This window comes from Chlorocebus sabaeus, chromosome 1 (genome assembly GCF_047675955.1).
Source record: "Chlorocebus sabaeus isolate Y175 chromosome 1, mChlSab1.0.hap1, whole genome shotgun sequence".
In the NCBI taxonomy this organism is placed as follows: Eukaryota; Metazoa; Chordata; class Mammalia; order Primates; family Cercopithecidae; genus Chlorocebus; species Chlorocebus sabaeus.
The window spans coordinates 1776551-1802597 of record NC_132904.1 but is presented as its reverse complement, the minus strand read 5'-3'; the positions used below and the strand labels follow the sequence as shown (position 1 = coordinate 1802597).

General features: G+C 46.8%; 1 long non-coding RNA gene across 1 annotated transcript; it reads left to right on the top strand.

Annotated features, from left to right (window-relative positions):
• Positions 1-4449: 4449 nt before the first annotated feature.
• Positions 4450-20593, top strand: LOC140713235 (uncharacterized). The gene is made up of 4 exons (XR_012095127.1): positions 4450-5805; positions 13054-13180; positions 13553-13705; positions 20414-20593. It is a non-coding gene; the product is annotated as an uncharacterized lncRNA (long non-coding RNA).
• The last annotated feature ends 5454 nt before the right edge of the window (positions 20594-26047 follow it).

Here is a 26047-nt window from a genome sequence, read left to right as displayed (position 1 = left end):
GGCCACCTGGCATTTCCCCCAACCAGAAGAGAAGGCCCCCCACCCATGTGGGAGGCCTGCGTTTGGGCAGGACGAGGACAGCAGGTGGGGGTGTGCTGGTGCTTCCCTCACGAAGCCCTTCAGAATCAGCTGCCATTAGAGACTTCTTGTCTCCCCATCAACCTCTCCTGCTCCTTCCCCCTCCCTCCCCCCCTCCCCAGCTCCCTCCCCAGCTCCCTCCCACTATCCCAGGCAACCTGGCCCTTTGCTGCAGCAGCAGAGCCGCTGCCCAGCACCTGCTCCTGGTGGCCTAGGGCTCAACAGTGCCCCCATTCTAGGAGCCCCTTCTTAATCCCAGTTCCCCCACCATTCTTGCCCTCCTAGGAACCCTGCTCTCGGGTGCCACAAAGAGGGGGTGGCAGAGGTAGTCAACCCCTCACATGTCGTGGTCGGGGGCCTCTGAGGGTCCACGTGGCTTTTTTGTGCCCCTGTAGTGCTTGGGATTCCTAGGCCTCAGGGCCTGGGCGTATGCTGATGCTCTCCTCCCGACCCCGACGCTTGCCACGCCCTCTTCCCAGGGAGGCCTCGTTCACCACCTCATTGAAAACTGCAACCTCGGCCTGGCACGGTGGCTCACACCTGTAATCCCGACACCTTGGGAGGCCGAGGCGCGTGGATCATTGAGCCCAGGAGTTTAAGTCCAGTCTGGGCAACATGGTGAGACCCCGTCTCTACAAAAAATAGACAAGTGAGCCAGGTGTAGTGGCGTGTGCATGTTGGTTGCTCATATTTCTGATGCCAGGGCTTGGCTGCTTCTGTCTGTTGCTCATTTTTTCTACAGGCTGAATTGTATCCCCCTTAAAATTCTTACCTTGAGGCCAGTCCCTGTGGCTCATGCCTATAATCCCAGCACTTCGAGAGGCCGAGGCAGACGGATCATCTGAGGTCAGGGGTTGATCAGTCTGGCCAACAGGGTGAAACCCTGTCTCTACTAAAAATACAAAAATTAGTCGGGCGTAGTGGCGGGCATCTGTAGTCCCAGCTACGAGGGAGGCTGAGGCAGGAGAATCACTTGAACCTGGGAGGTAGAGGATATAATGTAGTGAGCCAAGGTCGTGCCACTGCACTCCAGCCTGGGCGACAGAGCAAAATCCATCTCAAAATATATGTGTGTGTGTGTGTATACACATATATATCTATCTCGTATGTTGAAGCCTGAGTCCCCGGTGCTTCAGGATGTGACTGTTTTTGCAGATGGAGTCTTTAAAGACGTAATTAAATTAAATGGGGTCATATGGGTGGGTCTTAATCCAACAGGACTGGTGTCCTTATAAGAGGAGGAGATGAGGACACAGACACGCACAGAGGGATAGCCCCGTTGGGGACACAGGGAGATGGTGGTATCTGCAAGCCCAGGAGAGAGGCCTCAAGAGGAACCAGCTCTACCTTGATCTCAGACTCCAGCCTCCAGGACTGTGAGAGCACAAATGTCTGTCATTGAAGCTCCCCGGACTTGGTGCTTTGTCACGGCAGCCTGAGCAAACTAGTTAGGGTGGAAATGTTTTCCTTACATGTTTTTCCAAGTGCCTTTAATGTATGAATGACATTACTCCTTCTCTGTCATACTTGATTCCAAGTATTTTCCCAGTTTTGTCATTTGCCTTTTACTCTTTAAAAACACCTTCGTTGGGAGTGTCATTGACACGCAGTCATTGCCACGTTTAAACTGTACGATTCCATCCATCTTAATCTACAGAGAGAGCCATGAAGCCAACCCCATCAGGAGACAAACGCACCCATTGCCCCCAAAATTGTCCTGGTGCCCTGTGTGACTCTCCTTCCCACCCTGGACCTCCCAGTCCCGAGCAGCCGGTGTCCTGGTTGGTTTCTGCTTGTGTGTGTGTGTGTATGTGTGTTTGAGACAGAGTCTCTGTTTCCCAGGCTGGGGTGTGGGAGTGTGTGTGTGTGTGCGTGTGTGTGTGAGACAGGGTCTCTGTTTCCCAGGCTGGAGTGTGGGAGTGTGTGTGTGGGTGTGTGTGAGTGTGTTTGAGACAGGGTCTCTGTTTCCCAGGCTGGAGTGTGGGAGAGTGTGTGTGCATGTGTGTGTTTTTGAGACAGGGTCTCTGTTTCCCAGGCTGGTGTGTGTGTGTGTGTGTGTGTGTGTTTAAGACAGAGTCTCTGTTTCCCAGGCTGGGGTGTGTGTGGGAATGTGTGTGTGTATGTGTGTGTGTATGTGTGTTTGAGACAGGGTCTCTTTTTCCCAGGCTGGGGTGTGTGTGCGTGTGTGTGTGTTTGAGACAGGGTCTCTGTATCCCAGGCTGGAGTGTGGGAATGTGTGTGTGTGTGTGTGTGTGTGTTTGAGACAGGGTCTCTGTTTCCCAGGCTGGGATGTGTGTGGGAATGTGTGTGTGTATGTGTGTGTGTGTGTTTGAGACGGTCTCTGTTTCCCAGGCTGGAGTGTGGGAGTGTGAGTGTGAGTGTGTGTGTGTGTGTGTGTTTGAGACAGGGTCTCTGTATCCCAGGCTGGAGTGTGGGAATGTGTGTGTGTATGTGTGTATGTGTGTTTGAGACAGGGTCTCTGTTTCCCAGGCTGGGGTGTGTGTGGGAATGTGTGTGTGTATATGTGTGTGTGTGTGTGTGTTTGAGACAGGGTCTCTGTTTCCCAGGCTGGGGTGTGTGTGGGTGTGTGTGTGTGTGTGTGTGTGTGTGTTTGAGACAGGGTGTCTGTTTCCCAGGCTGGAGTGTGGGAGTGTGAGTGTGTGTGTGCGTGTTTGAGACAGGGTCTCTGTTTCCCAGGCTGGGGTGTGTGTGTGTGTGTGTGTGTGTGTTTGAGACAGGGTCTCTGTTTCCCAGGCTGGAGTGTGGGAGTGTGTGTGTGTGTGTTTGAGACAGGGTCTCACTCTGTTTCCCAGGCTGGAATGTGGAAGTGCAGTGGTACAATGAGAGCTCCTTGCAGCCTCAACCTCCTGGGCTGGACGGATCCTCCTGCCTCAGCTCCCCGAGTAGCTGGGACCGCAGGTGCACACCATCACACCTGGCTAAGTTTTTTATTTTTTTTTTGTAGAGACGAGGTATTGCTATGTTACCCAGGCTGGCTTCAAACTCTTGGGCTCAAGTGACCCTCCTGCCTCCACCTCCAGAGTGCTGGGATTACAGGCATGAGCCCTGCACCCAAGGCTGGGATTACGGGCATGAGCCCTGCACCCAAATGTTTGTGCTTTTTTACAGTTACATAAATGACATCCTGCAGCACGCAAGCACTCCTTGTCTGACGTCGGTCACGTAGCGTAACTATTCTGAGATCCATGCTTGCTGCTGTGTCTGTTGTAAACACTCATTTTTATTGCCACAGCATGGGTACACCCCACCCCGCTCATCTGTTCGTCTCTTGGTGGACATCAGGGTGGTTTCCAGTTTTGAACGATGGAAAGTAATGTGGCCATTTGCATTCACACGCAGATTTTCAGAAGGACATACATTTCCTTTGCTCTTGGGGAGAGACCCAGAAATAAAATGACTAGATGCTGTGGGAGGTGTGTGTGAAACTTGTTCGGAAACAGCCTAGCTCTCATTTCATGTTGCAGTTGGAGTGGTTGATCTCGCTGACTTTGGCCCTTCTTAGACGTGTAGGGTGCGGTCTGTGATTTTGGCTTGCATATCTCCAAGGACCAACGGCGCTGTGCAGCTTTGCACGTGCTACTTCGCCACTGATATATCTTGTTGGGGGAAGCATCTGTGCAGATCTTTTGCCTGTTGCTGTAAAATTGGGTTATTTGTTTTCCTATTCTTAAGTCTGAGAGTTCTTTCTTCTTTCTTTCTTTCTTTCTTTTTTTTTTTTTTGTTTTGCTCTTGTTGCCCAGGCTGGAGTGCAGTGGCACCATCTTGGCTCACTGCAACGTCTGCCTCCCGGGTTCAAGCAATTCTCCTGCCTCAGACTCCCAAGTAGTTGGGATTACAGGCATTTGCCACCACGCCTGGCTAATTTTTGTATTTTTAGTGGAGATGGGGTTTCACCATGTTGGTCCGGCTGGTCTCAAACTCCTAACCTCAAGTGATCCACCCGCCTCGGCCTCCCAGAGTGTTGGGATTATAGGCGTGAGCCACCGTGAGAGTTCTTTATATATATTCTGAATCAGTCCTTGATGAAATAGATTTGCAAAGATTTTTCTCCCGATTGGTGGCTTGTCTTCTCACCGTTAACCATCTGAAGAGCAAATTTTAAACATTTTTGATGAATTTCAGTTTGTCAATTTGTTCTTTTAGGAATTGTGCTTTTGGTATCCTGTCTGAGAAATCTTTGCCTTATCCAGAGTCATAAACATTTTCTCCTGTGTTTTTGTGGTTCCAGCTTTGCATTGAGACCCATGATCCTTTTTGAGTTCATGTTTGTGTATAGTGTGAGGTGTGAATGCAAATTCTTCTTTTCTTTTTGCATGTGGAGATCTAGTTGTTCCTGAATATGAAATTACTGCAGCATGCTTTCTTGAAGAAGCTACAAGTGCCCACCAAGTCGCCTTTGTACCTTTGTCAAAAGTCTGAACTGCGCGTGGTGGTGGGTACCTGTGGTCCCTGCTACTTGGGAGGCTGAGGTGGGAGGATCCCTAGAGCCTGGGAATTTGAGGCTGCAGTGAGCAGAGATTGCACCACTGCACTCCAGCCTGGGCAACAGAGTGAGACCCTGCCTGAAAAAAAGTCATCAGTATGTATGTGTAAGCTTATTTCTGGACTATTTTCTTTTGGATCTATTTGAGTATTTTTACATCAGTATCATTCAGTTTTGATTACTCTGGTCTTAATATGAATTCTTAGAATGTTAGCTCTTCAGTTGTGTTCTTTTTCCAGATCGTTTGAGCTCTTCTACCTCCTCTGCTTTTCCATATGCATTTTAGAATGGACCTGTTAATTTATAGAAATGTGGGGAGAGTTGACATCTTAACAGTATTGAACTTACTAATCCACAAACCTTAGATGTCCCTATTTATTCAGGTCTTCTTTAACTTCTTTCAGGAATATTTTACTCTTTCAATTTGGAGGTCTTTCACATCTTTTGTCAGATGGACCTCTACGTATTGTCTATTTTTATACAGTTAGGAAGTGGTATTTTCTAATGTCGATATCTGATAGTTGATTACCATTTTATAGAAACACAATGAACTTTGTATATCAGTCTTGTTATTCTATTAACCTTATTAATCTCACTTAGTAATTCTTGTAGCTTTTTTTTTTGTTTTTTATTCCATCGGGTTAGATGGTCACGTTGTCTGTAGATAAGATTGTTTTCTTTTTCCTTTCCCATCTGTATGGCTTTTATTTCTTTTTAGGGGCCTAATTGCACGAGCAGGAACCTCCAGGTCAATGTTGGATGGAAGTGATGAAGGCAGACATCCCAGCCTCCTTTCTGTTCTTAGTGAGAAGATGTTCAGTCTTCCACCATTGGTTGTGGGGTTTTCATAGATATCCTGTATTAGGTTGGGGAAGTTCCCTCTATTCCTAATTTACTGAGTGGTGTTTTTTAAAAAAATCAGGAACCGATGTTGGATTTTTCAAATGCTTTTCTGTACCGTTAAAAGAAAAACTTTGGACAAATTAAACTTAACAGAATTTAATTCAGCAAAGAACCACTTGCTAATTGGGCAGCCCCCAGACCCAAATAGGTTCCGAGAGGCTCCGGTACTGCTGCATGGCTGAAGATTGGTGGACAGAAAAAGGAAAGGAGGTACAGAAAACGGAAGCAAAGCACAGAAACCACCGGAGGGGCTGCAGCTTGACGCTTGCCTTATCTGAACATGGTTTGAATGGTCGGCACCCTTGATGAGCGGAAACCTGGTGAGTGGCACAAGGGCAGGTTTCAGTCTGTTTACATCTCCAGTTAGGTTTCAGTTCATGGTGGATGGAGAAGGTGGAACGTAAACTATGTCAGGCAGCAGCTTTACGCCAAGATTAATTTAACGATTTCCCCCTTTAGACGCTGACGTCCCTGTCGCCATCGTAAATGTACGTATTTGGTCCCAAGTCCCGCTGGGAAATAGCAGAACAATGGGTTTCGTAAGTGGGAACGAGGACCGAGGACCGAATAGAGAGGAACCTCCTTGTGCTGGAATTTCATGTGCTCAGAAAAACAAACCCTGGTCTGCCTTAGGACCTATCCGCTTCCGTAAAGCTTCAGTTTGATGGTGTCACATTTAGCTTGCGTGACTCCGTCTGGGTTTGGTCTGATCTGTTGGGGCCTCTTGCAGGAGCTCAGTTCAAAACAATGGCCTCTTATAATGTTGTTTAAAAATTCCCTGCCTTTGGTCAAGTTCTCATTTAGTGGAAAGTGTAGCCAAGCCTTAGGGCCTTAGCACCCACCTCAGTCACAGCCACTTCGGGCTTCTGGTCACAGCATGTCATTCGTGGGTTATGATGTCCTCATGGCCCTGTGTTTCTTTGAGTTCTTGTTGCTCCAGCCAAAGAGACACCATTTAACATCCTACAGATGGCTGCGTGCAAACATGTAAAACTTCTGAGAGAATACAGAGCACCAGGGAGACGAGTATTATGACTATTAGGAAGATCATATTTAATACCAAGAATTTGGAGCATGCTCCTTAGGTGGGGTCCCGTGAACCAAACCAACGAAAATCAAACAGATCAGAGAGTGAGCTAGATAAAGAGTCTACTCATTTCAAACAAGCAGCCTGTTTGTTAATCCCCTACAACCGAACCTTTCTAATACCCGATACATTCCTCCATGCGCAACACGAAGCGTCAGCAATGGTACAGATACTCCTCTGTTTAGCTAGTAAGGAATCCAGAGCAGGTCTATCATCTCACACACCTTTAGCAAGAGAATTTAAGGACTGTTGTGTAACCATAGACTTTGGAGTAGAATCTGTTCTAGAGCCAATTATGAGGGATACTTTTTATTTATTTTTATTTTTTATGAGACGGAGTCTCGCTCCGTCGGCTGGAGTGCAGTGGCGTGATCTCGGCTCACTGCAACCTCCACCTCCTGCGTTCAAGTGATTCTCCTGCCTCAGCCTCCCAAGTAGTTGGGATTACAGGCGCCCACCATCACACCCAGTTTATTTTTTATATTTTTAGTAGAGATAGGGTTTTGCCATGTTAGCCAGGATGGTCTTGATCTCTTGACCTCGTGATATGCCCGCCTCGGCCTCCCAAAGTGCTGGGATTACAGGCGTGAGCCACTGTGCCCGGCAGAGGGATACATTTTAAATCTTTGCCTCATTTACTCCAAACTGTGGAAAAAGAGGCCTCAGAAATGATGCCCATCTAAGAGTGAAGCTCTTGCCAGAGTTCTCTTTAAGCTGTGGTGTAGAGGAATGGACCGATGTTTGTGACTGATTATAAAGCAACAAAGGCACCATTCACATTTTTCACCCAGGCTGGGCACAGGAGCTCACACCTGGAATCCCAGCACTTTGGGAAGCCAAGGTGGACACTTGAGGTCAGGAGTTCGAGACCAGCCTGGCCAACATGGTGAAACCCTGTCTCTACTAAAAATACAAAGATTAGCTGGGCATGATGGTGGGTGCCTATAATCCCGGCTACTCGGGAGGCTGAGGCAAGAAAATTGCTTCAGTCCGGGAGGCAGAGGTTGCTGTGAGCTGAGATCACACCACCGCACTCCAGTTTGGGCAACAGAGAGACTCTGTCTCAAAAAAAAATATTTTTTTTCCACCTACATTGACCCTTCATCTTCCAACTGTCAAGGCAAAAGGTTGGCCACGTGTAGGATTGGCTGCAAAATCCTCCACAAATAAAAGTATACTCCATGAGCGCACATAAGAGATCCCTTTTTAGTTCTGTTGTTCAGAGGCATAATGGTCTCAAGATAGGTTCTTGGGGAAAAGCTGTTCACGTCTGGGATGCCGTCTGCTTCTGGAGAGAGACTTCCCTGATTAACTTTACCTTAAAATCTCCGACGGGGCTGCAGTTCCTAGAGTCTGGCGGTGCCCTCTTGAGCTGTGAGATAATGAACCCAGGGTTCGAAGTCCTAAAGTTTCACTGCAGTGTGGGTGGCAAGGGCAGTCTTTCTGTGATACTCTCAGAAAACCAAATGTCTGAGTTTTAGATGGTGTAGGGCTTAGTAGAGTCCTCAGTGTACCATGAAAAGCTTTCTGTACCTGGTGAAAATGTACTTAGGCATAATGCGTTAAGGCCTTGGAGCCTTTAGTCATATCGGAGATGAGGAGTGGAAGATACATGAGGTTCTGTATAGGCCTTCCAGGGACTATTTCATAAGGTGCCAACCTATGTTTTCCACTGGAAATGGACCTGATGGCCATCTACCTGCAACACCCTAGACCAAGGCAGCCCACTTCATTCAGTTCCCTTGCTTTTAATATGATTGTATCTGCAACAACTTATTTAACAGTTTTTCCGCTTGAGCAGTGGAACAAGTACCTGTGTCACTGGAGATTTCTCAAGGAACGTCCCACGAGAAAAACAATTTTCTAATAATATTTTAGCTACTGCTATAACATCAGTGCTCTTGCCTGGGAAAGCTTCTATATAATCAGAAAACAGGCATTGAAAATGACAATGGAAGGAAATCCCTCCAGTAATGTTTAAATGGCCCATCAAGTAGCAGAAGTATAATTGAAGTTTCGATTGTCCTCCCAGGATTATGGGGTTGGCAAACTAAACATTGGTCGTAAACCATTTTAACAACTTACAACCGTCACCATGCCAAACACATGTCTATCTGATGTATATATAATATGTATATACAAAAAAATACATAATATATATATAATTTGGATTATTTTGTCTCTTCCATGATGAGTCATGGCATGCAGAGCATTTAATAATAGAAGATTTAAGGACACAGGAAGAACCAGGTGACCATCTGGGCTGTCCGTGGGTCCATGCTTGACACTGGGCTTATATCTTCTTAAATACCAATTTTGTTTCTCCAATTCAGGTGTATAGCACTGCTTATTAGAAGGGTTATCGTAGGTAATTTGACTTGGACTATGGATTTTATTCAAATTGGGTACTGGCTGATTTAGCATGAAAAGCTGGCAAAGTATTTTCTTGGTATTCAATTAATTTTTGTCCTACCCAGGTTAGCCATGTTATAAACCAGTCAATGTTTTCGTTAGAGTTCTAGGAATTTTTACCCCATCCAGATGATATTACACTAAAGTTATCAGAAGCCTGTTCGAGAGGGCCTACAGGGTCCTTTCTTTTTTGTTTGTTTGTTTGTTTTTGGTTTTTTTCCAGGGTCCTTTCTATCCTTTCAAGAACCTCCTAGAAGACTTAGTATTGTAGGATTGTGCATGCTTGTGAAGAGTTTTCAGAAACGTCAGAAAAAAGCAGTTAACTATGGAAATGACTTAAAATGGCCATGGTTAAAGACAGAATTGACAAGGAGTTTTGGTTATTTCTGTGGCCAACAATAACTTAACATAACTGTAATTATGAGTGACAGCATGTGCCAAGATGTATCAGAATTTTAGGAATCCCATACAATTTTGGAGCGCGTATTAATGATGTATTCATAAACAATATCTCACATAAGGTTAACCATCATTTCTTATTTGGCAGTGCTTCCCATGTAATTTAGTTTATCAAATACTTCTGTCACTCTCTTTTTTGGATACTATAGGGGCCCTTAGTAGCGTCCCAAAATTAGTTTGAAGTTGAAAAGATACCTGATTTTACAATTGAAGTGTGATTTTGGGAAGCCTGTCAAAAATTTCAAAGATCTAAAACACTCAAGCAAAATAGGTTTACAGGCGACTGTAGAATCGTCATTCTTTTAGCCAAAGTGGTATTTCTAAGATTTTAAAAAGCAAAAACCTGTATTCTTTGTGAGAGAAGAGATTCAGTTTTTTTACACTGAGAAAGACAGCATGAGACAGAATCTCTTTTCTCTCTCTCTGTCTCTCGCAGTTTACTCAAAAGATTAACAATCATTATTACTATCTCTTATTAATACACATAAAAGTTCTTGTTCAAAAGAGAGAAGCAAATTTTACTTTTAGACTAGTATATTTATCAATACTAAAACTAATTTTCATAAAACCTTATAAACAAATCAATCTGGCCGGGGGTGGCAGCTCACGCCTGTAATCCCAGTGCTTTGGGAGGCTGAGGCGGGTGGATCATGAGGTCAGTAGTTCGAGACCAGCCTGGCCAACATGGTGAAACCCTGTCTCTACTAAAAATACAAAAAATTAGCTGGGCATGGTGGCGGGTGCCTGTCATCCCAGGCACTCGGGAGGCTGAGGCAGGAGAATTGCTTGAGCCTGGGAGGCGGAGGTTGCAGTGAGCTGAGATGTGCCTTTGTACTCCAGTCCGGGCAACAGAGCAAGACTTGGTTTCCAAAAAAAAAAAAAAAAGTCCATCCAATCTCACTCATCTCGTGACTAAACAAGGTTTTCCTAAGCCTTTTAGAATCTTACATATAACTTTAAAATTTTTCTTCTTAACTTTCTATGTTTTTGTTTTACCTGCATCTTTTTATTCCTTTGATTTTTTTTTTTTTTTTTTGAGACAGAGTCTTACTCTGTCACCCAGGCTGGAGTGCAATGGCACAATCCTGGCTCACCACAACGTCTGCCTCCCTGATTCAAGCAATTCTCCTGCCTCAGTCTCCCGAGCAGCTGAGAAAACAGGCAAACACTACCACCTCCGGCTAATTTTTGTATTTTCAGTAGAGACGGGGTTTCCCCATGTTGGCCAGGCTGGTCTCGAGCTCCTGACCTCAGGTGATCCAATCTGCCTCAGCCTCCCAAAGTGCTGGGATTACAGGCATGAGCCACCACGCCCGGCCTATTCTGTCAGTTTGAAATGAGCTTTAAGTAGCTTCAAACTAGAAAAAATGATTTTTAAACACACATTTTTCATGCCTTTATACCTTCTCTCACCAAAAGCGTATCTTGATTTTTTATATTTTCTGTATATTTTTATATTTTCTGTATTTTTTATATTTTCTGTATTCTGTATTGTTTTTCTTATATCTATCGTAGTCTTAATTGCAAATGTTAACTACACTTATATCAGTAACCCAAATCCCAGTGAAAACCCTAAGAAATAATTGTGAACTATTTTATATCAGTATTTGTAGAGGAGAACCACTTCATAATTTTTTTAGAAAGATGTTTCTTCAAATATTTGTTTACAGATCTAATACATTTAGTTTTGTTTGTTTGTTTAAGATGGCGTCTCGTTCTGTCACTCAGGTTGGAGTGCAGTGACCTGATCTCAGCTCACTTCTACCTCTGCCTCCCAGGTTCAAGTGATTCTTCTGCCTCAGCCTCCCGAGTAGCTGGGATTACAGGCACGTGCCACCATGCCGGGGTGCAGGTGTAATTTTTGTATTTTTGGTAGAGATGGGGTTTCACTATGTTTTGCCCAGGCTCATCTCGAACTCCTGACCTCAGGTAATCTGCCTGCTTCAGCCTCCCAAAGTGCAGGGATTACTTTTGTTTTTTTTGAGATGGAGTCTCACTCTGTCACCCAAGCTGGAGTGCAGTGGTGCGATCTCAGCTCACTGCAACCTCTGCCTCCTGGGTTCAAGCGATTCTCCTGCCTCAGCCTCCCAAGTTGCTGGGATTACAGGCGCAGGCCACCATGCCTGGCTAATTCTTGTAGTTTTTAGTAGAGCCGGGGTTTCACCATGTTGGCCAGGCTGGTCTGGAACTCCTGACCTCAGGTGATCCATCCCCCTCGGTCTCCCAAAGTGCTGAGATTACAGGCGTGAGCCACTGCACCCAGCCTACATTTAGATTTTCTATACATATAAAATAAGATGCCAAAGTATCCAAATCTGAGCTCATGAATCTCACACCTGAAATCCCAGCACTTTGGGAGGCCGAGGTGGGTAGATCACGAGGTCAGGAGTTCAAGACCAGCCTGGCCAATATGGTGAAACCTCGCCTGTACTTTTTGTAAAAAAACAAAACGAAACAAAACGAAATAAAATTGTAAAAAAAGTACAAAATTAGCCAGGCATGGTGGCACATGCCTGTAATCCCAGCTACTTGGGAGGCTGAGGCAGGAACTGCCTCCCCCTTGAGCCCAGGAGGTGGAGGTTGTGGTGAGCCAAGTTTGTGCCATTACACATCATCCTGGGCGACAAAAGCAAAACTCCATCTCAAAAAAAAAAAAAAAAGGCAAGATGGAGTCAATTAAGTTGGATGTCTTTCACCATCTCAAAGAGACAGTGCAAAGGTGGTTTCAGCTTTATTTCCTAAATATTATCAGATACATGTAATGCAAAGAGACATATAGTCATAACAGACACAGATAGAAACAGATCTTACAGATTTCACAAAGAATTTTCATTTGCCAGCTTTCAGATAGTTTTTCTTTTCCCCCTTTGGACAATCAATCTTCTGATTACTTGTTTTATCATACTAAGCAATTGTTAACTAGGGAACAATTTGCCTTCAAAAAATATAACTCTTAGGTGAAACAAGGCAGAAAATGTGTATCTGAAAAGTACAGAGCTGAGACTTTCAGCTTAAATACTGTACCATCATTTGCTCAAATCAAGAAAAAAGCAAGGCCCAGTTCAGACAAGATGGCCAGGAAAAACACGTTAAACAAACGTAAGACTTGTTATGTAAATTTAAAACCAAGGTACGTCCCTCCCAGACATTGCAAATGGAAATGTCTTGTGGAGATGTAAATTTCTTTCACAAAATGGTTTCAAGATAGTAGTTGAATGTCAGAAAGGTGCATTTGAGTTATTAGGCTGGTTGAAAAGTAATTGCAGAAACCACAATTACTTTCACACCAACCTATGGATGGGTGGTCCTTCTAACTGTAACTACTGTTTCTTAGCTAAAATTACTGAGTACAGGGTGGGGCCCATTAAGGAATAGGGCAGAGAAAGCCTTCCCTCTGCCTGAGCTCAGCGTGGATGGATCTGAAGTAAGCCTGCTGGATCTGAGAGACCTTTTAGAAACCCTTCATCTAGGATAGCGTTCTGTCCGGGATAGTAACCAGGCCAAGAGCCCAGAAGATTCATTTTTTTCTTGTCAACTGGTCACTTAAGCTTTTTATTTGTCTTAATTAATTAATTTACATTTATTATCTTATTTTGTCTTTATTTGGCAGGGTTGCTCTGTCACCCAGGCTGGAGTGCAGTGGTGCCATCACAGCTCACTGCAATTGCTACAGGAGAAGGGTCCTGATCCAGACCCCAAGAGAGGCTTCTTGGATCCTGTGCAAGAAAGAATTCAGGGTGAGTCCACAGCGCAAAGCAAATACAAGTTTATTAACAAAGTAAAGGAATAAAGAATGGCTACTCCATGGACCAAGCAGCCCTGAGAGCAGCTGGTTGCCCATTTTTATGGTTATTTCTTGATGATATGCCAAACAAGGGGTGGATTACTCATACCCCCTTTTTTAGGCCATATAGGGTAACTTCCTGATGTTGCCATGGCGTTGGTAAACTGTCATGGCACTGGTGGGAGTGTAGCAGTGGGGACGACCAGAGGTCACTCTTGTCACCATCTTGGTTTTGGTAGATTTTAGCTGGCTTCTTTACTGCAACCTGTTTTATCAGCAAGGTTTTTATGACCCGTATCTTGTGCCGGCCTCCTGTCTCATCCAGTGACTGAGAACGCCTGACCATCTGGGAATGCAGCCCCGTAGGTCTCAGCCTCATTGTTCCCAGCTCCTGTCCAAGATGGAGTCGCTCTGGTTCACACACCTCTGACACAGCCTCTGCCTCCTGCTTCAGCCTCCTAAGCAGCTGGGACTACAGGTGAGTGCTACCGTGCCTGGCTAATTTTTTTTTTTTTTTTTTTCTGTAGAGATGGCAGGGCGACGGGGCGGGGGCTGGGGGGCGGGTGCCTCACTGTGTTGCCCAGGCTGGTCTCAAATGCCTGGGCTCCAGCGATCTTCCCACCTTGGCCTCTCAAAGTGCTGGAATTACAGGCGTGGGCCACCTTGCCAGGACTTATTTGCCTTTTGTGCAGACACTTTTAAAATAGGGAATAAAAATATTGAAATCATGTTAGAAGCTTCTTCATATCAATCAGCATCCCCGATGGGACTAATTAGGAGGCCTTGTGTTTAGGTGCACTTCTTAAAGTGCAGTGGTGTTCACCTGGAACATCCCACCGTAATTTCCATTCACCGTTAGTAAGATGCCACCATTTCTGTAAACGTTTGCTGCGTCCGGGACCTAACATGGATGGACGTACAAGCCAGAAGGTGCTTGGTTTCTCAGAGACGAAGGATCCCATTTTACATTAAACCTTGGCTTTGGCTCTTAGATCCCCTCGATTAACTTAGCAATGATTTTTCCCTACCTTAGTGTGCACGAAAAAGAAACCGAGAGAGTAGAACACGAAAATCCTTGTGAGTGTCCAAAAGCTGGAGTGTGTACCTCCTGCAGTCCTGCCATTTACAGCTAGTTTCTGCCTGACCCAGTCAGACATGCAAGGGCCTCTTACTGGATCCAAGCCAGTGGATGATCAAATCAGATTCCATGCTGGACCCAGTCCAGTTTCTGTCACGACTTCTGAACCCAGTTTAGATAAAAAATTTGCTCAAGCAAACTCAGAGAGCTCAAAACACACATCCATGAAGCTTTGGAATCCAAGAGAGAACTTCCCACGAACCCCGGCTGCTCTGAGAGAGCAGAGGGCACAGTGGGCCCTGTGGGTCCTCCTTTGGTCAGTCAGAGCTCCTGGGGGCCTCTGGAAGCTCTACGCCATTTCCACTTCTGATGCCATCCATTTAAAGAGAAAACTTGGCCGGGCACAGTGGCTCACGCCTGTAATCTCAGCACTTTGGGAGGCTGAGGCAGGAGGATCGCCTGAGCTCAGGAGTTCGAAACCAGCCTGGCCAACATGGTGAAATTCTGTCTCTACTAAAAATACAAAAATTAGCCAGGCGTGATGGCAGGCATCTGTAATCCCAGCTGCTCGGTAGGCTGAGGCATGAGAATCACTTGAATCCGGGAGGCGGAGGTTGTAGTGAGCAGAGATAACACCCCTTTACTCCAGCCTGGGCAACAGAGCGAGATTCCATCTCTAAACAAATAAATAAATAAACAAACAAAAATTAGCCATGCGTAGTGGCACATGCCTGTAATCCCAGCTACTCGGGAGGCTGAGGTGGGAGAATCACTTGAACCCGGGAGGCGGGGGCTACAGTGAGCCGAGATTGTACCCCTGCACCCCCGCCTGGGCCACAGTGGGAGACCCTGTCTCAAAAAAAGAAAATAAATAAATAAAAATAAAGAGAAGTCTTAGATAATTCAACAGAGTTTAACTGAGTAAAGACTCATTCACACATCAGGCAGCCATGTGGGGCTTGAATTTTCTTTGTGGGAGGGTTTTTGCTGCTCTCTCAGTTTTTAAAAGAGAATTATTTAGGTCAGTTGTTTCTTCTTGTGTGAGCTTTGGCATTTTCAGTTTTTCAAGAGACATATCCGTTTCATCTAACTTGTCAAATTAATTGGCATAAAGCTGTTCACCAATATTTTCTTCTTTTTTTAATTTTAATTTTTATTTTTTTAGATGGAGTTTCGCTCTTGTCGCCCAGGCTGGAGTGCAGTGGTGCAATCTTGGCTCACTGCAGCCTCTGCCTCCTGGGTTCAAGTGGTTCTCCTGCCTCAGCCTCCTGAGTAGCTGGGATTACAGGCGCCTACCACCATCCCCGGCTAATTTTTGTATTTTTATTACAGATGGGGTCTCACTATGTTGGGCAGGCTAGTCTCCAACTCCTGATCTCAGGTGATCCACCCACCTCAGCCTCCCAAAGTGCTGGGGTTACAGGCGTGAGCCACTGTGCCCGGCCTCTTTGTTCTTTGAATTTCTGCAGAATCTGTACTCATGCCACCTCTCTTGTTCCCGATATTGGTAATTTCTGTCCTTCTCCTCCTTTCCCTGGGCCCTCCCCCATCAAGTTGGTGAAAGGTTTATCAGGATTATTGATATTCTTAAAGAACCAAGTTTTGGTTTTCTCAATTTTGTTCTATTATTTATTGTTTTCTGTTTTATCAGCTTCCACTTGATGTTTACCATTTCCTTTCTTCTGCCCACTTTGGATTGAATTTGCTTTTCTTTTTCTATTTTCCTTAAGCTGAGAGCGAGGTCGTTGATTTGAGACTTTTCTTCTTTTGTTTTTCTTTTTGAGACCGAGTCTTGCTCTGTCGCCCAGGCTGGAGTGCAGCAGCGCGATCTCAGCTCACTGCAACCTCTGCCTTCTGGGTTCAAACGATTCTTGTGCCTCAGCCTCCCTAGTAGCTGGGATTATAGGCGTGTGCCACCATGCCTCACTAATTTTTGTATTTTTTGTAGAGATGGGGTTTCTACCAAATCCTGGTAGAAATGTTGCCCAGGGTGTTCTTGTCCTCCTGGGCTCAAGCAATCCTACCACCGCGGGCTCCCAAAGTGCTGGGATTACAGGTGTGAGCCACCACACCTGGCCAGTTAAACCATATTTCTTATTGGCAGTACGTAGTTGGGCTTTGCTATTTTATCAATGAGACAACCTCTGGTTGGGGGTGTGTGGACAGGGTCTCACTGTTGCCCAGGCTCGAGTGTGTTGGTGCAATCACAGCTCATGGCAGCCTTGACCTCCAGGGCTCAAGGGATCTTCCTGCTTCAGCCTCACAAGTAGCTGTGACTACAGGCACATGGCACCACGCTCAGCTAAATTTTTTTTTTGGAGAGATGCATTCTCCCTCTGTTGCCCAGGCTGGTCTTAAACTCCTGGACTCAGGGGATCCTCTTCTACCAGCCTCTAAAACTACTGGAATTACAGGCGTGAGCCACCATGCATGGCCCCTCTGCTTCTTAATCGGGGAGTTGAGCCCATTGATATTTAACGTGCTTACTGGTATGGTTAAGTTAGAGTCTGTCACCTTGTTACTTGCTTTCTATTTGTCGCTGTTCTTTTCTCCCCTTTACTCTTTTCTCTGCCTCCCATTGCGTTCGTGAGAAGTTTGATTCATCACGTCATCTTGTTCGTTGGCGTTTTCGCAGTAACTCTTTGTGTTGTTGTTTTAGGGGCGGCCGTAGGGTATTAGTGGTGAGCTTTAGCGTCCCACAGTTGACTTTGAGTGACGGATATTTCCTCTTTTTTATGGGTCACCCTTTCCTGCTTCTGTGTCTTTTTGATAATTTTTTATCGGAATGCAGACATTGTAAACTTTAACTCGGGTGGGAGCTGGATCCTTTTATATTTCCACAAATATTCCTGAGCTTTGTTCTGGAATGTAGCTGTTTATCTGCAAGCAGTTTGATCCTTTCAAGTATTACTTTTACCGTTTGTAAGGGAGGTCTGGAATAGTGTGGGCTAACTCTTCCCCACCATGGGGGCAAGCTGTTTCTGAGCACCCCATCGCTGTGCGTGATAGGGTTTTCTGCTGTGGCTGGTGGGAGCAGACACAATTCCTAGATCCATGCGAGCGCCCGGCACTGCCCAGCACTGGTCTCTGTAGTCCTTTCTGATAGTGCTTTCCTGCCTTGGGACCTTTCCCCTGGCATGTGCTGATGGCTCTGTCCCTAATACTCCAGGGGGACTCTCCAGTCTCAGCTTCTCTCTCTGGGCAGCTCTGTGAGCTTCATGAACTTCAGCTGCCTGGAGACCCCCAGCTCTGCCTCATCCGCTTAGGGACTCTGTGGCCTCCATCTCAACTCCCACTTCCTGCACTGAAGCTTGGAAACCCACCAGAAACTGCACAGGCAGCGAGAGGCCCCCAAGGCCAGTTCCCAGCCCGGGAAGCACTGTTGCGCACCACCCACGTGTGGGGTCTTGAGAGCCATTGTGTTGTGTGTGTTGTCTGTTCTGTGTTGCCGTTTGGTTGTTTCATTGTGTTGTGTATTTTGTCTGTTCTGTGTTGCTATTTGGTTGTTTCAGGCAGGAAGATAAATCCAGTCCCTGCTACCCCATCTCAGCCAGGAGTGGAAATCTGCCTTTTAATGTTGGTGGACATGTTTGGGTAGACAGAAACTTGACATGGTGAAGTAGTGAAATGGGCTGAGCTGCCCTTTTCTTCCATCGTGTTTCCACTGTTCTAAAGCTCGAAACATTGTTCCCCAGCATGAAAGCAGATGAGTGTGCACCACGCATCTCTCTAGCTTATGTAGTTATGTATTCAAGATGGAGTCTTGCTCTATTGTCCAGGCTGGAGTGCAGTGGCGTGATCTTGGCTCACTGCAACCTCCGCCTCCGGGGTTCAAGCGATTCTCCTGCCTCAGCCTCCCCAGTAATTGGGATTACAGACGCCCGCCACCATGCCCAGGTTATTTTTTTATATTTTTAGTAGAGACAGGGTTTTGCCGTGTTGGCCAGGCACATCTCGAACTCCTAACCTCAGGTGATCCAACCGCCTCGGCCTCCCAAAGTGCTTGGATAACAGGCGTGAGCCACTGCGCCCGGCCTCTGGCTTTATTTTTAACCTTTTTTCTTTTTTCACATGTCATGGCCTCTGTAATTCACCTGGACTGTATTTTGGCATTTGATGTGGAGAGCAAATCACACTGCCCCAGTGCATACCTAATTTTCTCGACCTCTTTTATGAACTATCCCCCCAGCCTTCCTCGACCCTGCCACCCCGAGGTTCCCGTGCACACGCAGTGTTGTGGGATGGGTATTGTGGAATGAGGATCAGTGTTACAACCTACAGAAGGTGTGGTCGTGAAGTCAGGAGTCACAGTCCCAGAGTTGACTGCACTGCCTTGTAGCTGTGTGACCTTTGGGATTTTGTTCAACCCCCTCTGAGCTTCGGTTTGCTCTCTGGGAAGACTCCAAGGATAAGAGCATCTACCTCCTCAGCCTGCTGTGAGAGTTACGGGGCCTGGGCCAAAGACGCTTTGTCCGACTGCTGGTCTGCAGGGAGCTCTAAATATGAATCTGCTACATCACCTTCACTTCTGAAATCTGCTCTGATGTTCCAAATGTTCTTGGCCATTCCTCCGTGTTTCTCCTGTATGAATTTCAGCTTCTTTTTGCCAAGTATCTCCCCACCCCTGCCCACCCCCACCCCCAAATAAACTCACTAGAATGTTGGTTGAAAATCTGATAAGCCTACACATTGATTTGGAAAGAAATGATTTTTTGTAAGAGTCAAACTCCCTACCCATTTTTTTTTCTTTTTTTTTTTTTTTGCAAAAGTTTTTTCTTACATTTGTCATTCAAGTTTGTCATTTTCTTGCTACAGACTCCAAACACTTTTCAAGAGGACCATCGCTAAGTACTTTATACTCTTGTTCGGGTTTTTTTAGAGTAAAAAGTGTTCAAATTCTACCTTATCTTCTAGCTGGTGGTGGTTGGAAAATAATTTTAAAAACGGATTTAAACTATGTATTTTGCATCTGGCCGCGTTCCTGAATTCTCTCATTCTTTCTGAAAACTCTTCCGCCGACTCTCTGGGGGCTCCTAGGAATGTGCTGTTTTGGCTCCTCCTTTCCAGAAGTTATACGTCTCATTTCCGCCTCACATCGCTGGCATTGTCCTTCGTTTCCAGACCAGGGTCGAACAGTAATGGTAAAAGCAGGCATCCTTCTTGGGTTCCTGTCTTGGACTGGAACGCCTTAGTGTTCCAACAGCAAGGGGAGATAAAGGAAGTGCTTATTTATAGTTTTCTATAGTTTCTTGAGCTTTCGTGTTGTTTTGCTTTCAGAGACAAGAATTGACTTTCAGCAAATGCCTTTCCCCCTATAGTTAACAATCAGGAACTATTTAAACTATGCCAGGAGGCGTAAATAAAGTTAGGAAGAGCCCCCATCTACCCAGCCCCCACTTAGCTTAAGAAAAACAACATGGCTGGGCATGGTAGCTCAAGCCTGTAATCCCAGCACTTTGGGAGGCTTGAGTCCAGGAGTTTGATACTAGCCTGGGCAACACAGGGAGTCTCTACAAAAAATACAGAAGTTGGGACCGGGCATGGTAGCCCAAGCCTGTAATCCCAGCACTTTGGGAGGCTTGAGTCCAGGAGTTTGATACTAGCCTGGGCAACACAGGGAGTCTCTACAAAAAATACGGAAGTTGGGACCGGGCACGGTGGCTCACGCCTGTAATCCCAGCACTTTGGGAGGCCGAGGCGGGTGGATCACGAGGTCAGGAGATCGAGACCATCCTGGCCAACACGGTGAAACCCCGTCTCTACTAAAAATACAAAAATTAGCCGGGTGTGGTGGCGGGCGCCTGTAATCCCAGCTACTCGGGAGACTGAGGCAGGAGAATTGCTTGAACCCAGGAGTCAGAGGTTGTAGTGAGCCGAGATCACTGCTGCACTCCAGCCTGGCGACAGAACGAGACTCCGTCTCAAAAACAAAAACGAAAACAAAAAAGTTAGCCAGGCATGGTGGTGTGCACCTGTAGTTCCAGCTACTCAGGGGGCTGAAATGGGAGGATCACCTGAGCCTGGGAGGTTGAGGCTGCAGTCAGCCGTGAGGGTGTGAGTGACTGCACTCCAGCCTGGGCAACACAGTGAGACTCTATCTAATAAAAGAAGGAGGAGAAGAAGGAGAAGAAGAAGGAGAAGGAGAAGGAGAAGGAGAAGGAGAAGGAGAAGGAGAAGGAGAAATGCAACATGATGACTTCATCTGAGTTGAGTGCTCTGTGCAGCTCCTTTGCGGTGGAATCCCCTCTGCTGGCTGGGACCTTTCATCATAAGTGTGTATTCTCTATATCCAGGTGCATGTGATATTTTAAAATATAAAAATATTGTTTAAATGTCATGTAAGTAGCGTGAGTTTTCCTTTTGCAACTGTTTCACTGCCACCCCAGTGTGGTTGCTGTGTCCAGGACTTCGCCATTGGTGGCTCACAGCTGCAGGTCAGTTTTAATCGTGTAGAACCCATCTATGAATACACCACAGTGTACCTGTCTATTCTCTTCTTGGTGAATGTGTGGAGGTTTTTTGATTCTTTGCAGTGACCAGCAGCAATCTGTACCCAGCAATGCAAATGCCGGACTGAGGGATGCACCCTGCACGCTGGCCGAGATGTCATTGGGTGCCATTGTGGTGTGTTTTTGTTTTGAGATGGAGTCTCGCTCTGTTGCCTGGGCTGGAGTGCAATGGTGCGATTTTGGCTCACTGCAACCTCTGCCTCCCAGGTTCAAGGGATTCTCCTGCCACAGCCTCCCAAGTAGCTGGGATTACGGGTGCCCACCACCATGTCCAGCTAAGTTTTGTAGTTTTAGTAGAGACAGGGTTTCACCATGTTTGCCAGGCTGGTCTCAAATTCCTGACCACATGATCCACCCACCTTGGCCTTCCAAAGTGTTGGGATTACAGGACTGAGCCACCATGCCTGGCTGTTGTTCTCTATTTTCAAGACATCCTTTTAACTTTATAAGTAATCAGTCAGGTGGTTCTTTGAAACTGAACATACTGGCCCCCGTTAACTTTCACGTGTGACTTGGGCATCCAGTGATAATCCTTGTCTCAATCAGTGATCCCATCAGTGGTTGCAAAACAGTGCATTCTTAATGCTGTCGTTTCACCTCCATTGAGCTGGTGTTCTGCAAAAATGAACTTTTCCTTCTCCAGGCTGATGTTTATATTTTGTTCATCCACTTTGCAGTTTTAATTTAGTTTCCCCTTTCATGCGTGTGCTGACAATTCAGCTTCGCTTCTCTGCCAGCTACCTGTTACCACCTCTCGCCCATTTTTCTTTTTTTTCTTTTTTTTTTTTTTTTGAGACGGAGTCTCGCTCTGTTGCCCAGGCTGGAGTGCAGTGGCCGGATCTCAGCTCACTGCAAGCTCCGCCTCCCGGATTTACAGCATTCTCCTGCCTCAGCCTCCAGAGTAGCTGGGACTACAGGCGCCCACCACCTCGCCCGGCTAGTTTTTTGTATTTTTTAGTAGAGACGGGGTTTCACCGGGTTAGCCAGGGTGGTCTCGATCTCCTGACTTCGTGATCCGCCCGTCTCGGCCTCCCAAAGTACTGAGATTACAGGCTTGAGCCACCGCGCCCGGCTCTCGCCCATTTTTCTATTCAATTGCTTGCCTTTTTTCTAATGGTGTCCTACCTTCTTTTCAGGTAGTGAAAACTAATCCTTGATCAGTGATACGTGTTACAAACACCTCCCAAGAGATGGCTTGGTTTTTTTTGGCTTGGTTTGTGGTGTCTTTTGATGAAGAGAAGTTCACTTATTAAAACCTTAGTTTTTTCTTGTTGTATTTACCAATCTCTTTATTCTTTGGTTTGTGGTTTTTATATCTTGTTGAACATATGTTCCTTGCTACTAGCTGGGTGTAGCTCACGCCTGTAATCCCAGCACTTTGGGAGGCTGAAGAGGGTGGTTCATCTGAGGTCAGGAGTTCAAGACCAACCCGGCTGATGTGGTGAAACCCTGTCTCTACAAAAAATACAAAGATTAGCCGGGTGTGCTGGCAGGAGCTTGTAATCCCAGCTACTGAGGAGGCTGAGGCAGGAGAATCGCTTGAACCTGGGGGACAGAGGTTGCAGTGAGCCGAGATTGTGCCACTTCACCCCAGTCTGGGTGACAGAGTGAGACTCTGTATCAAAAAATAAAATAAAATAAAATAAAATAATAAGTGGCGCGATCTCAGCTCACTGTAGCCTCCGCGTCCCAGGATCTCACCACTGCACTCTGGCCTGGGTGACAAAGTGAGACTTCATCTCCTTAAAAAGGTAAAACTAAAAAAATAATAATAAAGGACCCCCTTGGTGATAATGTAATTTAAAAAATTCATACTGTTTTTTGCTTGGTAGGAGATTTAACTACTGGTTCAATGTCTTTTTTTGTCTTTGCACCCCTGATTCGGAATGCAAGATCCAATGTCTTTAAAATGAATTAGTCTATGCAGGGTTTGAACTTCACTTTGAGTCCATTCCATGTTATATTTCTCCTGGGAGTGGGCTGTTTTGCTCAGTTTTTAAATTGTCATAAAGTTGTTTATGGAATTCTTTCACCACAATGTCATCTCTGCAGCCTTTGTCATGGCGTTCCTCTTTTCGTCGACGTTGCTTATTTGTGTCTCTTCCTCTTTCTGCTAATTTTGTTGCCAGATGTTAGACTATTTATTAGTTTTTTCACAGAAACAATTTTAAAATTGTTTATTTATTTTCGAGCCAGAGTCTCACTCTGTCGCCCAGGCTGGAGTGCAGCGGCGAGATCACGGCTCACCGCAACTTCCACCTTCTGGGTTCAAGCGATGCTCCCTCACCTCAGTTTCCCAAGGAGCTGGGATTACAGGCACCCACCACCACACCTGGCTAATTTGTTTTTATTTTTTGTAGAGACAGGTTTTCGCCATGTTGCCCAGGCTGATCTGGAACTCCTAGGCTCAAGTGATCTGCCCTCCTCGGCCTCCCAAAGTGCTGGGATTACAGGCGTGAGCCACTGCACCCGGCCCACACAGCAGCGATGTTTAATTTGGTTGATCTTCATTAATTTTTATTTTTCATGTTAACCTCTTACATTTCTTAATTATTTCCATTCTTCTCTTTCGCTTGGTTTTAGTGTTTTGTTCATTTCCTCATTTCATAAATTAGATGCATGCTTATTAATACTTTCCCCTCTCTATTTTTTTGTTCGAGGGTAATCCATACTTTGTTTTCTTTGTTTTTTAGTCTTCCCCCTTTCTGATGTAAGCATCCAGGCCCCCTATATCCCTCTGTCTTGTTTTAGCTGCACCCAGGGCTTTGCTCTGGGTTCTCCCATTCTCCTTCAACTCCAGCCTCGCCCACTCTCCCTGACCACGTCCTCTCTGATCCCTGAGCGATTCAGGTGTGTTTTTACTTTTCTACCCTTGCTGAAAGGGCCGCCTTCCACTTAGTTGGGTTCTGACTTGGCTGCAGAGGGCAGACAGTTGGCTGGGGCATTCTTGTGTCCGTGGCCAGCTTTGGTCACTGTCTCCCACGCGTCCTCTGGTTTGGAGGCTCTGCTTCTGTCCCTGTCTGTTCCACCAAGCCAAGTCATTTCGTTTCAGTCCCAGATGCCTCACCCTGCGCTCTTCGGTGAGCACAAGCTGCGTTGCGCACTGGGATCATGGACTACTTTTCCCTTGTGATGCTGCCACGTGCTCCCACCGCACTCCCAGTCCCAATTGTGGGACGCGTGGGGGACGGACCCCCTGCCCATGGGTGGTGATCGCCTCTGTCCCCAGCATAGCTGCTTGCCTCCTTCCTGTTCATTTGGTGCTCCTTGGGGGCCTTTCAGAACCAGGCAGCACGGCAAGACTGGCGACATCCAACCAACAGATTTCACCTGAGGGTACCCTGGTTCCCACCTTTGCATTACCCAGTGAACACGCCTCGTCGGGCACAGTGTGGCTGAGACTCCCGCGTGCAGGCCTGCTGTGCGGGTGCAGGCTGACGGTGCACATTGGTGTGTGTTGTGGAGTCACACACCTGGGATGATGTTGCTGTGAGTGTGTCTGTGTGTGTTGTGTGTGGGGTCACACACCTGGATGTTTCTGTGTGTGTGTGTTGTGGGCGGGGGTGATATTTCTGTGTGGTGTGTTGTGGGGGGGGGGGTGATGTTTTTGTGTATGTGTGTGTGTGTGTTGTGGGGGGTGATGTTTCTGTGTGTGTGTGTGTGTTGTGGGGGGTGATGTGTGTGTGTTGTGGGGAGGTGTTTGTGAGGGGGTGATGTGTGTGTGTGTTGTGGGGGGGTGTTTGTGTGTGTGTGTGTGTCGGAGTGTTTTTGTGTGTGTGTGTTGTGGGGGGTGATGTTTCTGTGTGTGTGTGTATTGTGGGGTGATGTGTGTGTGTGTTGTGGGGGGTGTGTGTGTGTTGTGGGGAGTGATGTGTATGTGTGTTGGGGGTGATGTTTGTGTGTGTGTGTGTTGTGGGGGGTGATGTTTGTGTGTGTGTTGGGTGTGTGTGTGTTGTGGGGGGTGATGTGTGTGTGTGTTGCGGGTGATGTTTGTGTGCGTGGGTGTTGGGGGTGATGTGTGTGTGTGTGTTGGGGTGATGTGTGTGTGTTGGGGGTGGTGTGTGTGTTGTGGGGGGTGATGTGTGTGTGTTGGGGGGGTGGTGTGTGTGTGTGTTGTGGGGGGTGATGTATGTGTGTTGTGGGGGGTGATGTGTGTGTGTGTTGGGGGTGATGTGTGTGTGTGTTGTGGGGGGTGATGTGTGTGTGTGTTGTGGGGGTGATGTGTGTGTGTTGTGGAGGGTGATTGTGTGTGTGTTGTGGAGGGTGATGTGTGTGTGTGTGTTGTGGGGGGTGATGTTTCTGTGTGTGTGTGTGTTGTGGAGGGTGATGTGTGTGTGTTGTGGGGGGTGATGTGTGTGTGTTGGGGGGTGATGTGTGTGTGTGTGTTGTGGGGGGTGATGTGTGTGTGTTGGGGGGTGATGTGTGTGTGTGTGTTGGGGTGATGCGTGTGTGTGTTGTGGAGGGTGATGTGTGTGTGTTGTGGGGGGTGATGTGTGTGTGTGTTGTGGAGGGTGATGTGTGTGTGTGTGTTGTGGAGGGTGATGTGTGTGTGTGTGTTGTGGGGGGTGATGTGTGTGTGTGTTGTGGGGGGTGATGTGTGTGTGTTGTGGAGGGTGATGTGTGTGTGTGGTGGGGGTGATGTGTGTGTGTTGTGGAGGGTGATGTGTGTGTGTGTGTTGTGGGGGGTGATGTGTGTGTGTGTTAGGGGGTGATGTGTGTGTGTGTTGTGGAGGGTGATGTGTGTGTGTGTGTTGTGGGGGGTGATGTGTGTGTGTGTTGTGGAGGGTGATGTGTGTGTGTGTGTTGTGGAGGGTGATGTGTGTGTGTGTGTTGTGGGGGGTGATGTGTGTGTGTGTTGTGGGGGGTGATGTGTGTGTGTTGTGGAGGGTGATGTGTGTGTGTGGTGGGGGGTGATGTGTGTGTGTGTTGTGGAGGGTGATGTGTGTGTGTGTGTTGTGGGGGGTGATGTGTGTGTGTGTTAGGGGGTGATGTGTGTGTGTGTTGTGGAGGGTGATGTGTGTGTGTGTGTTGTGGGGGGTGATGTGTGTGTGTGTTGTGGAGGGTGATGTGTGTGTGTGTTGTGGGGGGTGATGTGTGTGTGTGGTGGAGGGTGATGTGTGTGTGTGTTGTGGGGGGTGATGTGTGTGTGTTGTGGGGGGTGATGTGTGTGTGTTGTGGAGGGTGATGTGTGTGTGTGTTGTGGGGGGTGATGTGTGTGTGTGTGTTGTGGGGG